This window comes from Cimex lectularius, unplaced genomic scaffold (genome assembly GCF_000648675.2).
Source record: "Cimex lectularius strain Harlan isolate CLEC.00 unplaced genomic scaffold, Clec_2.1 scaffold7, whole genome shotgun sequence".
Lineage (NCBI taxonomy): Eukaryota > Metazoa > Arthropoda > Insecta > Hemiptera > Cimicidae > Cimex > Cimex lectularius.
This window is the reverse complement of record NW_019392731.1, coordinates 3,375,077-3,388,106: the sequence shown is the minus strand read 5'-3', so window position 1 is coordinate 3,388,106 and position 13,030 is coordinate 3,375,077.

The following is a 13,030-nucleotide window of genomic DNA, read 5'->3' as shown; positions in this document are numbered from 1 at the left end:
TCAGAAGTATAAACTTGTAACTTTAAATGTAAACATTAATGGCAATATTAATAAGCTTCTATAGCATTGTTTTTATAATAATTTATTCAAGTTCTTCACTAAATTTATTGGTATCGTTATTACTGAATATACATTTTTAAAATGTATTCAATTAATAAATTTTATTGCCATTTTGTACAATAAAATATAATAGATGATTTTTTTTTTGTTTCGCATTGCCCTGTTGTCCATTAACTGCTTTTCATAACAAGTGTATTCCGAGTACAGTGCGGGCATAATGTCAGTGTTTTTACTGGGAACACACATATTGTAACATTCATTTTGATATGCACAGGTGAAAATAATTTATTTATAAAATATATACTCTCTTCAAAGGTCTAGGATTTTGATCTTTGGCACGCAGGCAACTTCTATGAACTTAATCGCTTTCTACCCGCTCATTTTGACCTTATTCCGGAACACAAGCCTGCGTCTACAGGAAGTATACTTCGTCCAACTGTTCATCCCATGTGTACTGCTGACTCTCCTATACGTCTTTATACCATCGTGATGACGCCGCTATTATGTCCTCTAACCAGAATCTTGTCCGAGCAACTTCTAACATCCAATAACACCTTTGTTTTCTAATAGATAGGTGTAAAAAGTGGAAAACGAGACAAAACGTGGAAAAATGTACACAGTGTTTACATTGGAAAGACATTAGATATTGCCCTAGGCCGTACATCAACAACAAAGAGACATGAACTTCCACTCGTTTCAGAAACTTAGGACTACCAGGACGGCAGACTTGCGCGGATTCCCCACGGAAAACTTAAGAGACAACGTCTTAACAAAAGACTTGAATTATTGAAATTATTATTACTTATTATCTGTTTTGACCGACAAAACTTTACTTACTTCTTAACCTGAGCCGTCGGAATACAGCACTGACTATACTGTAAGTGGGGTGAACAATAGAAACAAAAATATATTCGAACATATTTGTAAACTGGATATTTGTATGTACAGGCTTCAAATAAATTATTGAACATATATATACACCCATCATGTATCTATCTAGTTATATATCTAGTATGCCAGTAATCAATAGAAAAAAACATATATGTAATAAGTATTTTTTACAATATAAAAATATATATTACAAATATGTATATGTATTTGTATAATATAAACATACATATTACAAATATGTTCATATACGGTTTTATCTATCAATTACTGATATACTAGATATATATCTACATAGATACATGATGAATATATACATATTATTATAGATAGATACGTATTATATACATGTTACTTAGTAAATTATTTTGAAAAAACAAATTTATCATCATCAAGCATCTACCTAACTATATATTTTTCTATTTACCATACTTTTTATCTGACAATCTAGCCATATACTAGTAAATTAGTGATCGATAGAAAAAAACAAACGAACTTTCTTGTAATATGTAATTTTATATGTACAGGTTAAAAGTAAAATATTTAAAAAAGGAAATTATCTGAATCATACATCTACTTAACTATTTATTTTTCTATATATCTTACTTTTTATTTGAAAATCTAGCAATAAATGTAATATATCAGTTATCTAATAAGTTACTTGTAATCCTTTGTGTAAAGTAGAGGGACCCTTCTTGTTTAAAGGGTAGTCCTCACTGCTTTATGGGGGGGCTGGTTCGCCTAGAGCTATGATATTAACTGTAGGGGGAAATAAACAAAAACACAAAAATAAACGGAAATACGCCTTTTATTGCGACAACAAAATCATTTTCGAGTTGTGTAATAAATTAAAATGAGAAAAGGAACATAAGTTCAAAGTAAAGGAAAAGTTACAAATTAAAATGTTCTCACAACAAAAAAAAAACAAAAAAAAACTGACGGAGCTCCGTATCAACAAAATACAACAAAATTTTACTTCTTTTAAAAATATAACTAAAATCAATTTCTGGCGTCAAAGAACCAATTCGGGTTTGTTGACGGACGGAGGTTATCAGGCAATAGTAACGATACCAGTCTTGGCGTCGGTAGGTTGTCCTGGCAACAGGTCTGCAGAGGGGTAGTGGTGAGTCCCGCGGCGCTTCCAGCGGCGTGGGTCGGAAACAGTCACTTTCCTTTTGGGTAGTGCTGCGGTAAGGTAGGCGGAGCAGATCTCCAGAAAATCACGAGCGGCGTCGCGCAGGCGCAGAACGTAGAAAAGGCCACTTCTCTCGTCACGGCTGAACGGACACTGGCTTCCGTGGATCTATCACCAGTGGATTACCCGCCGCACTATCGCCCGACTAATCCTCCATCATCAACAAATAAACTAAACGAACCTTTCCTTCGGCTCAAATAAATTTAACGTCTCCTTGTTCGGGCTCATTCAAATAAATTAAAATAAATGTCCTGGTGGCGTCAACACTTTGTTTTACCTAGTCTAAAAAATCCAACAATGAAAGTTTCATTATAGAATGTGTCCATCAAGAAAAAATCCAATTATTTTCGCGCCGGCAACAAACAATTGGAATTTATATTTTTAGGACAAAATATACCATATGCTACGCTCATATCTTGTTTTTTTTTTTATTGGTTATAAATAAATTGTTATTAATTAACACGATTTCATAAGAAGAAAATAAAAATATGTGAAAAGGGTAATTGGACTATGAGTAAGAAAAGACAGAAATTTTGAAATTCAATGACAAATTTTACATTCTATTAATATTACATATATTTTCAAAACGATATGTTTCACATTTCCGTACAAAACATCGTCGTTAAGAACTAAATATATTATTATGTCTTTACAAAATACTTATAATGCTTTTGGGAGGTCTAAGAATATCTTTACTTAGTTCTTTGGTTGACTGGTGGGGCAACTTTTTTTCCATTCAGCCCTTAACGCCATTCCCTAGGGGGTAAAATGAGGCAGAGCGGAGGCCTATCCACTCAAATCCTCGCATAACTGATGGCCCATAAATCCTTTAAACTCGTAATGTCCCTTATTAAATGGGTTAAGTGCACCATCCTAGATTTTACTTTTAACTTCAATTCTAAACCCACGGGGATATGGATTAAGGAAGAAAAATATTTGATGGCCAAAATTAATTTAGAACTTTCTTTTATATAAAAATATTTTGTAATTTATTGCTGAGACTAAAAAATTAAGGAACCTGTTTTCTATTTGTAAAAATTGGCTAGAATGGCACGATGTTACGGGCAGACACCAGTCGGTTTTAAATGTTTTGGCTTGAGTGGAGCAATTTCAATATAAGAGTGAATAAAACGTTTAAACCATAACTTCAATTCTTAAGCACGCTCTTAATCCGGATCAAAACAACTTGAAAGGAATTTAAGACAAAATTAAAAAGCCTGCCGGTGAAAATCCGTTAGTCTAAAGTTAGCCTGGGTTATTTTTACATCAAAACTTTTGTAATTAAAAATGTTAACCTTGCTGATTGTTTTGTGCTTTTATCTAAAACCTTCCGTTCAAGCAAGTTACTGTAAATTTTATGTTAGAGATAAATTTTTAAAAAAGATATTGATTATGTCTTCATGATAAGAAACATTACGAAAAATATTGCATATTCACATTAATCATATTGCTTTTAATAGACGGTTGTGAAAATGAAAAACAAAGGAATAAATGAGGAGCGTCGTTGGCCGCAACGGTTTAGGCGTGGACACGGCTCATTACTGTAAGGTTAAGGTCCCGGGTTCGAATCCAGCAGCCCTGCATTCGAACCCGATATACTTACAAATGTTTTTTCAAAAACACCGGCACTGAGGGTTGATATGACTTCTGCTTTTGCAAACCCTCGTAAAAAAATAAACAAATAAATGCTACTTCTTTATCTTTGAACTTTATTTTTTTACTTTCACTTTTTTTAATAGAAGAAGATAATAAATAGAAGTGTTTCCAGCTTATTAGTAGGAGCAACATTTCTGTATGTGCCATATCTGTCCGTGTTTACCGAACGAAGAAAATCTTATTCAATCTTTAAAAAAGAACTTTGGAAACTCTGGAATTGTTTATTTTATTTCCTTAAAGTTACAATAAAAACAATCTTATTGTATTGATGTAATTAAATTTACACTAGGCTTAATATTTTATGAAATAAAGTTGTGAACGGTTGAGGTAACTTGAAAAGTGAAATATCTCGAATTTAATCGAGACTCAGACTTTAGATAATGACTTTTTAGCCCGATCTGACTCCTGAAGTATTGATACTATAACATGAGACACCTTGTTTATATTGGGTTGTCCGGAAAATAATGCAGGATTTTAAGTTTTCATTAAAAAAAATCTATATAAAATATTCTGTTTACGTTTACAGGATTACTCATTTGTATGAATGTCAACACTTATTAATCCTCTTCCAAATGATATTGTTTGTTTACCTCTGTAGCATTCCGCTACTTGGAAATAATTCAGTCATCCTTATAATGTCAAAGCGAGAATTTCGTACGATTTTCTTTTACGAGTTTAAACTCGGCCGAAGCGGAGCCCAAACGGCTAGAAACATTAACCAAGTCTGGGGCGAGGGTTGTGTTAATGAGTGCACTGTGCAAAGGTGGTTTAAAAAATTTCGGGAGGGAGATTTCAGCCTTGAAGATGAAGAAGGTCGTGGAAGGCCTTCCTCTCTTAATGATGATGTTCTGCGATCAGTGGTGGAAGAAAACCCCAAAACAACTGTTCGAGAACTTGCAGAGCAACTCAAAGTCAGTAAAACGACCGTCGCTGACCACCTCAAGGCGATTGGAAAAGTGAAAAAACTCGAAAATGGGTTCCACACTCATTAAACGATCGCCAAAAAAATCAGCGCTTTGATGTTTGTGCATCACTTCTTTGTCGAAACAAAAATGACCCATTTCTGGCCAGAATTGTTACATGTGACGAAAAGTGGATTCTCTACGATAACACTAGACGTTCTGGACAGTGGCTCGACAAAGGAGAAGCTCCAATACATTTTCCAAAGCCCCCAACTCATCAAAAAAAGGTAATGGTTACGGTATGGTGGGCTTCATTTGGTTTAATACACTACAGCTTCTTAAATCCTGGCGAAACCATCAATGCTGAATCATACTGTAACCAAATTAATACCATGCATCAGAAATTGGCAGTAATGAAGCCCTCTTTGGTCAATCGGAAAGGGCCCATTTTGTTGCATGACAACGCTCGACCACATGTGTCACGTGTAACGTCACAAAAATTATTGGAGCTTGGCTATGAAACTTTGCCTCACCCACCCTACTCTCCGGACCTCTCGCCTACTGACTACCATTTTTTTAGACACCTGGACCACTACTTAGAACACATAATATTCAAAAATCAAACGGAACTGGAAAATGCATTTATTGACTTTATCAATTCTAAAAATTCTGAATTCTACTCAGACGGAATTAATAAGTTACCAACACGTTGGGAGAAATGTATTGAGAGTATGGGAAATTATTTTGATTAAAGAACATTGCTTTAAAGTAACTAGTTTCTTTTTTTTTGTTTAATACCAAAATCCTGCATTATTTTCCGGACAACCCAATATAAATGTATAGAATTGAATATGTTAATATTTTGCAGTGAGGAAAATAGCCTGTTTATAAATCACCACATTTGTTACACTAATAAGCATATATATGTTTCTGTTTTTTATGTGAATAAAGAATCTTTCAGCCAAAAGTTTAAAAAAATTAAAATTAAATTTAATTACAAATTTTAGGATAATTTTTAATTTTGTTGTTTTAAAAACAGTTTATGATTTAATGTTGTTTTGTATTTTAATAAGTTATATTCTTTATTGATTAGTTTTAATGCAATCCTTTCAAAAAATTTAATCGAGGATGTTAAAAAATGCAATTATTTTGCGGCATTTGGAAAAGTAATATACAAAGAAATATTTCCTTCCTTTCACAATAAACTTGCAAGTAAAGGCGATCCGTTCGTTTTCTGCCAAAAGCAAAGAAGCTTTTGCCGGCTTTCGTTCTTGCGGATCCGCCGGATTATCCTTGAATAAGCAACCGTAGACCTCGGTTGCTTCAGTGTCAATTAGGAGAAAACGCGGTAGGAAAAGGGGCATTTGATACTACGGCCCCTTTCATTCGAAAGGAACATTTACCCTTAAAATTGGATCAAAAGAGCAATTATATAATTCTACGTTCGTTTAAATTTTAGAAGGGACGATTTATGGTTAACCCTTAAAAAGATGGACTGTTCAATTTTGTCGGTGTTGATGATTTAAGCGGAATCATATATTCATTTTTATTTTATGCACTATTTTACTTAAGTCAAAAGAAATATGAGATGTACGTAAAGCGATCATTTAACTCCAGTTAGTTTAAGCCAGTTTGCAGTCAGGTATTCCAGACTAGGCCTAGATACGTACCGTTTCGAAAAGAAAAACATAAAAATGGAGAAATTTTGATCGTGATATTCTTTCCCAACTACCACTGTCAGATGCAAATAACAATGAACAACATATTTATATGATTTTTGTTTTGTGTAAAAATTATATTGTACTATTGTACTTTGCCCTATTTTTAATCATTTCAACTAACGAAACTACACTTTCAAATTTTTTTAAGTAGTATCAAAGTGTATTGTCTTATGAATTTTGATATTAACCATCAAGGAGTTATTGCCAACACCCTTTCAATTCAAGCATCATTAATCTCAGTTTTTCAAGAGAAACATTTTTTTATAACGTTCAGAAGCGTTGAAATTTTTACCTTCTGTGAGAAATATTTCTTGAGTTAGCAGAGCAGAAACTCCTTTTCAGCCCGGCGCTCAAGCATTTGCCCAAACACTCGAAAGGCCGTGAGGTCATTTTTCGTGTTCAATTTTCACTTTAACAATGCTATCTTGAAATTGGTTGAGCCAAGGGTTGATTTATGGTAAGGTTTTGTTGGAAGCGACATGAGTAATCACCCAATACTTTTATACTTATTATCAACTCTCACCCTCTCAACCCTTTAACCAATGTATATAAAAAAGGCGGTTTACTACTAATTTCAAGGCTGCGGGTTTGTAACTAGGTCATTTATTTATTTATTTTCAGAATTCTTGTCTTTTTGCAAAGACGTTTAACTTCTAGAAGAACATTTGGTATTTTGTGAAAAAATATTGGTTTTTAGTGTCAATCAATAATAATTTAAACTATTTCTCATCTATTTTTTATACATTTTGAATACTATTCATTTGAAAAAGAACAAAGTGAAAACAAAACAGGAGTTTAGTTATAATTTATATTAGAGCGAGTATTTCTCACCCTCATAAAATTATAATAAATGTCATTTTGTATGGAAATATTTACAGTACTTTCACACTCCCGAAGAAAGTTCATTTAAAACTGTTTAAACGACAAAATTTGACATAAACTCTTACATTGGATTGATAATTGATCAAGTTGAATAGATTGTATAATTTATTATAATTTGGAGTACAATAAATAAATAAATAATTCTGACAACAACGATTAACTTAAGAAATAATATTATTACCCGGACATTTATATTCCATTGACCATGTCCCCTTGGATACATTGGTATACACAATAGTTTATTGATTAAACACTATAAAAGTCTCGATAGGGACTGTGGTAGCCCAGTGGTTAGCGAGATTGACTCTCAAGTCGTAGACCCAGTCATGGGTTCGATTCCCGCCGTAGCCCCTGGCACTATTTTTTTACGAAACACTCCCCCCCCCAAAAAAAAAGACCAGAGCAGATCTCTGCTTAAAATTATAAATCAACAAGCCTGTGTATATAAGTCGTATATGGGGGAATAAAATCTTTTAGACCTCGTTTTATGTCAAAAAACAATCTGGAACCGATTAAATATCTAAATATTAGCTTTCATTTAAAAAAATTAAATCAAAATCGTGCCAAAATTAAGGAAGTTTAAGAGTTGGACATTTTTCTTGAGATATCCTGTACGTGCCATCAGCTAAATATTGTCTGTTTTTGACATCCGTACCGCTTATTTTCCCTTTTATTCATTCTTTCTTATCAATGATATTACTTTAATTAAATTCCTTTATAAAAAATCAATTTTTGAACTTTATTCTGACTTAAATTTTGTGCTTAAAGCGGATTATTTTAAAATCAGTACGTCTGCGATCCTTGGAACACATACACATAGATTGATAGTATTTGATGTATTTTATCAAAAATAGTTAACACTTTTTTTAAATTGTAATTGTAGATATTACATTTTCGTGTTTTATCATTCAAAATGCTTCGATTTGGAACATTTATAATTATTTCCTTGCATACCTTAAAAAAAGTCAATTTTTCAATAATTAAAACCTTTCATGTTCTCATGGATTGGCTTTGTTTCATGCCTAGCCACATTCTGGTCGAGAACTACCATCATTTATCAATCCGTAATGATTTATAAAATGTAAAATTTTGTAAGAAATGTAAATAAGTTACAATATAAGAAACGAAATCGCTGAGTATTTATTAAAAAATAGCCCTTAGCGTTTTCATTGGCTTAGCAGAATCTCGTGCAAGACAAGTATTAAACCACCCGTCTGGAAGCCAAGTAGAGCGGAATGAGAGTTGGTCTACCGCAACCCGCAAACCTACGCATCTGTTATTGATTTAGTTTTCGAACGCAGAAAAGCTAAATCTAACAAAAGAAAATCTATTTTGAAAACAGTTTTGGAAGAAACGCTATTTAAAAATAGATAGTTTCAGGCTTTTTCCTTGAATGTCCTGCTGACTTAAGATCATTAAACAACACGAATATCGTTGCATAATATAAAAAGAAGATTCGTTTTTTATTACAAAAACTTATGATTACCAAAATCAATATTAGTTATTCTCAGTATGCGCAAAGATACATTTTAGTCATATTGCCATGGCTGGCAACTACGCCATCATCGGCAATAAATAATGGGACGTTAACTCCTACCCAGGCAAAAACATAACTTTCACGCCGGAAACAGAAAACAACAACATTATCAACATCCTAAGCCGTACCGTCGCTGAAATCGATAATAGGAATGAGTTAAATATCCACAGGAAGACGAGGGTGGCCTCGGAACAGCTAGAATTATTACTTCCGTATTGAATACGGAGAGAAAAAAGTAATAACTAGACATAAACATAGACATCAGCATTGCAATTTAATAGTCGACTATATAAAAAACAGCAGAATTTTCAAATTATTAATTCAGGGATATTTTCCTAAACTTCTTTTTTTTTATTAAGTTTTTAATAGATGATTTCAAATTTCTTTGAAAAAATAGTCAATCCCACCATTACCAAGGACATTAACAGTACAATAAACACAATGCACTCTAATTAATTACTTTCACTCACCAGAACTTTCACCCAGTGTATTTGATATTCCTTTGGAAAGGCTAATACACAAATGGTAATAATGTAACTAGATGCATTATTACGTACATTTCAAACCAATATGAGGAATATCGAATAACTCAGAGTATTCCATATTCCTCATATAGATAAGAAATATATGTAATAATGTACCTAGGTACATAATTCAAACTTCAGGATATTTCTTTTTGAAATTACATGTATCTATTTTCAAAAGAGTTTACGATTTTAAGAATTTCTAGCTCAATGCTATTTTCGAAAGTAATTTATAACAATCGTTCAATAAGAATGTTTAGGAGGACAAATTGTCAAATTGATACGGTCGCCTAAAAATATTATCTCCGTATTTGCTTCTTTTCCTTCATATTAACTCCCAATGTATTGGGACGGCACACAAAACGTTAGAGCACTTGCTGGGTTGATTTCGCCCAAATGCCCTTGTTAAGCATTCGTTAAAGTTTTTTTTCACATTAAAATTATATCGCAAAATATTTAATTATTTGCAAGAAAACATTAAATTTTAAACTGAAATTACACAAATATTTCTTCCGAGCTTCGCTTTCGAAACGAAACAATAATAATCAATTTTTACAAAGGTTGTCAACAAGAAATAGAAATTTAGAAAGTCAATTTTGTACAACAATCAGTTGCAATAAAAGAGAAAACCAAATTTAGCCTTTATTAACTTCTAAGGGTGAACTTCAACCAGTGATCGTGTTTTGCACTTCGTGGAATTGGTAGATCTTAACAATGAATCTCAATCTCTAAAGACAAACGGCCGGCAACATCAAATGTTCCAAACTCGGCCAACTAAGTATGCTTAGCGCCGAAAACCGGTCTGAATGGGTAAATAGAAAACTGTTAAATTTCCATAACTTTTCGTTGACAATGAGATAAAATTTCATTGGATTATAACTTTCGTTTAGCCTCACCTAAAAATTTTTTGGAAATTATTCTAGGAAAATTCGAAATTATTTGACCTAAAATATTGTGACCATTTGAAGCACTTAATCAGCTTTAAAAAAAAGATAAAAGAGATTAATGATTAATTACGTAGTTTAAGTTCTAAATTAAAATAAAACAATTAAATAATAAAGCTTGAGTAAATTGTTTTGAATATTACAAAAAAGAACAAAATAATCTTTAAATGCGGGAAATAAAAAAAAATAAACTGTTCAATAATGAATAGGAATATTTGTAATTCATTCTTTTTCTATTAATTTTAATTAAATTAACCAAAATATTCTTGTTAGTTGGATAAAACAAAATAAAAAATACAAACCGAAAACAAACAAATGTTAATCCTCAGGGGACAGAAAATTGTCATTGCTGCAAGCCGGAATCCTATCCATAGTGCCCGCCAGATCTTAAATTAAGTACATGATGTTTTGGCAAGGCATTTATCAACACAAACGATTCGTAATTTAACCGTAAACCAGCAACTCAGGTGAATATGTTGCAGGAAGATAACACCAATTGGAATGCTGTTCTGTTTACTCATGAGTCGCGTTTATGTCTTTGTAGTGATAGCAGGCGGTGAAGAGACTACTGAGAACAAGGGATGCGTCTGGGCTGGGATTTACACTGATGGACGAACTGGACTCCATATTGTTGAAGGCAACCTCATCGCAGTCCGTCATGGCCAAGAAATTATCGAGAAATACATCCTTCCAACCAGAGTTCTCATTGGCAGGGATTTTCGATTTTTGCATGACAATGCCAGACTTCGTAGAGACAGAATTGTTCACCAATGTTTAGAAAACATGGAAATTTCCCATCTGCTCCTTCCCCCCGGTCGCCAGACCTAAATCCCATTGAGCACATGTGGGATGCGTAGCAGGGAAGTCCTTTCGCTCAACATCCGCAGCCAATTGAGCCAATTTCTTATGCAATTAGTGACAACCTTATTAACAGTATGCCCAACGGTGTACAGAGGTTTTGGCTAACAAAGGACATTATACACTATTTCAATTTTTTACAAAAATTATGATGTCCAATTTGCAAAATTATGGAACTAAAACCTTACATTTTCTTATATTTCAAAATCACTTAATTAAATTTTCCTTCATTAAAAAACAATTTCTAATATTGGAATAATTATCTGTAAATAAATATGTATATCTTTTATATATTAATTTTCATAATTTTAATATAAATAATAAATTTGTAATAAATTTTAATGCAATTTACAATAAAAAATAAAATAAAAGAGCTACGAAAAGTAACTACTACAAAATTGGCAATATCCCTATTCATTTTTGAGCAGTTTAGTTGGTCGGGTTTAACTTCTACAAAACCTAAGAACATAATCAGAATGTTTATAATTTCCAGATATATTAATTGCATTTCTATGTTAAAGTATAATTTAGAAAACGATAAAACTAATCAGGGTTAGTCCAATTAAAAAGGAAATTCCGTGGCCGAGCTGTTGATGGAATATAATTTTTTATCAGGACTATGGAACAATTATTATTTTTAAAAGTCTGAACTGCTGAATTCCAGAGGCGTCGGTGGCCGCAACGGTTTAGGCGTTGACACGGCGCGCATCATCTGGTAAAGGTCCGGGTTCAAATCCAGCGGCCCTCCATTCAAACCCGACATACTTACAAATGGGCTTTTTTCAAAAACACCGGCACCACGAGGGTTCAAATAATAACCTCGTAGTTGAAATACCCTCGTAAGAAAACACTACTGAATTATTGATTTACAACCGGTTTTAAAATTAAGATAAAAATGAATATTCAAAATATTAAATGTATTTTATATGATGTTTCTGTTTAAAAAATTCATCTTTATATCAAAATCAGTAGTGAGTGATTCAAAATCAAATTTGAAAATTGAATATTGAATATTGTATTTGTGAAAAAGGCGAGAGATTTTATTATTACTAAACATTTAAAAATAAAGGGAAAACCGCTGGGCTCGAAGAAATAGAAATAACCCCGCCACACTGTGGCAGGGTAAGAAAAGAAGTCGGTCCCTGGTCCATGTAGAACGGTTCGAAAAGGGAAAAGGCCATTGACAAGACTACTCATATGTCATACAAGAATAATGCAAGGGCGCCTTCTGGCCGGAAAGCGACCGCGTAGGTGCCCGTTATGTAAGGATAGAATAACGGTCGAGCACCTCTTCAAGAGTAGAAGGCATGATGTATATAGACAATATTTTGGCATATCGGACCTATATGCAGTCTTGGGGCACGGCAGCGGGCACAGATCGCTGTGCCGGTACCTCAGGGCTATGGGGATTGTATAGGATGTGTTAGCTTTATGTGTTTGTGTTTGACTTTATGTTCATTTATTGGAATGAATATAATTTATTAGCATGAAAAAGGGTGATTTATCCCCGCCCCGAGGAATATCAGGTACTCTGGGTGAGTCTATGACGTCTGAAGAGTAAAAGTAATTTATTAGCGTGAAAGGAAATGGTTGCTTATACCCCGCCCCGAGGAATATTGAGTACTCTGGCGTAATGTGACCAGACATCTATGTTTGTGATGATGTATATATATGTACTGTATGTTTTGTTTCTATTCTGTATTTGACAACCTGAAGTACAAACGAGAGACTAGCATTCTAGGATATCAACGTTGAAATCAGAGTCAGTAACCAGATCGAGACGCTCAAATGGCTGCAGTTTAAAACAAAATATGCGCGAAAGAAAAGAAAATGAAGGAAAACACGCAGAGGGGCGGCAATGAC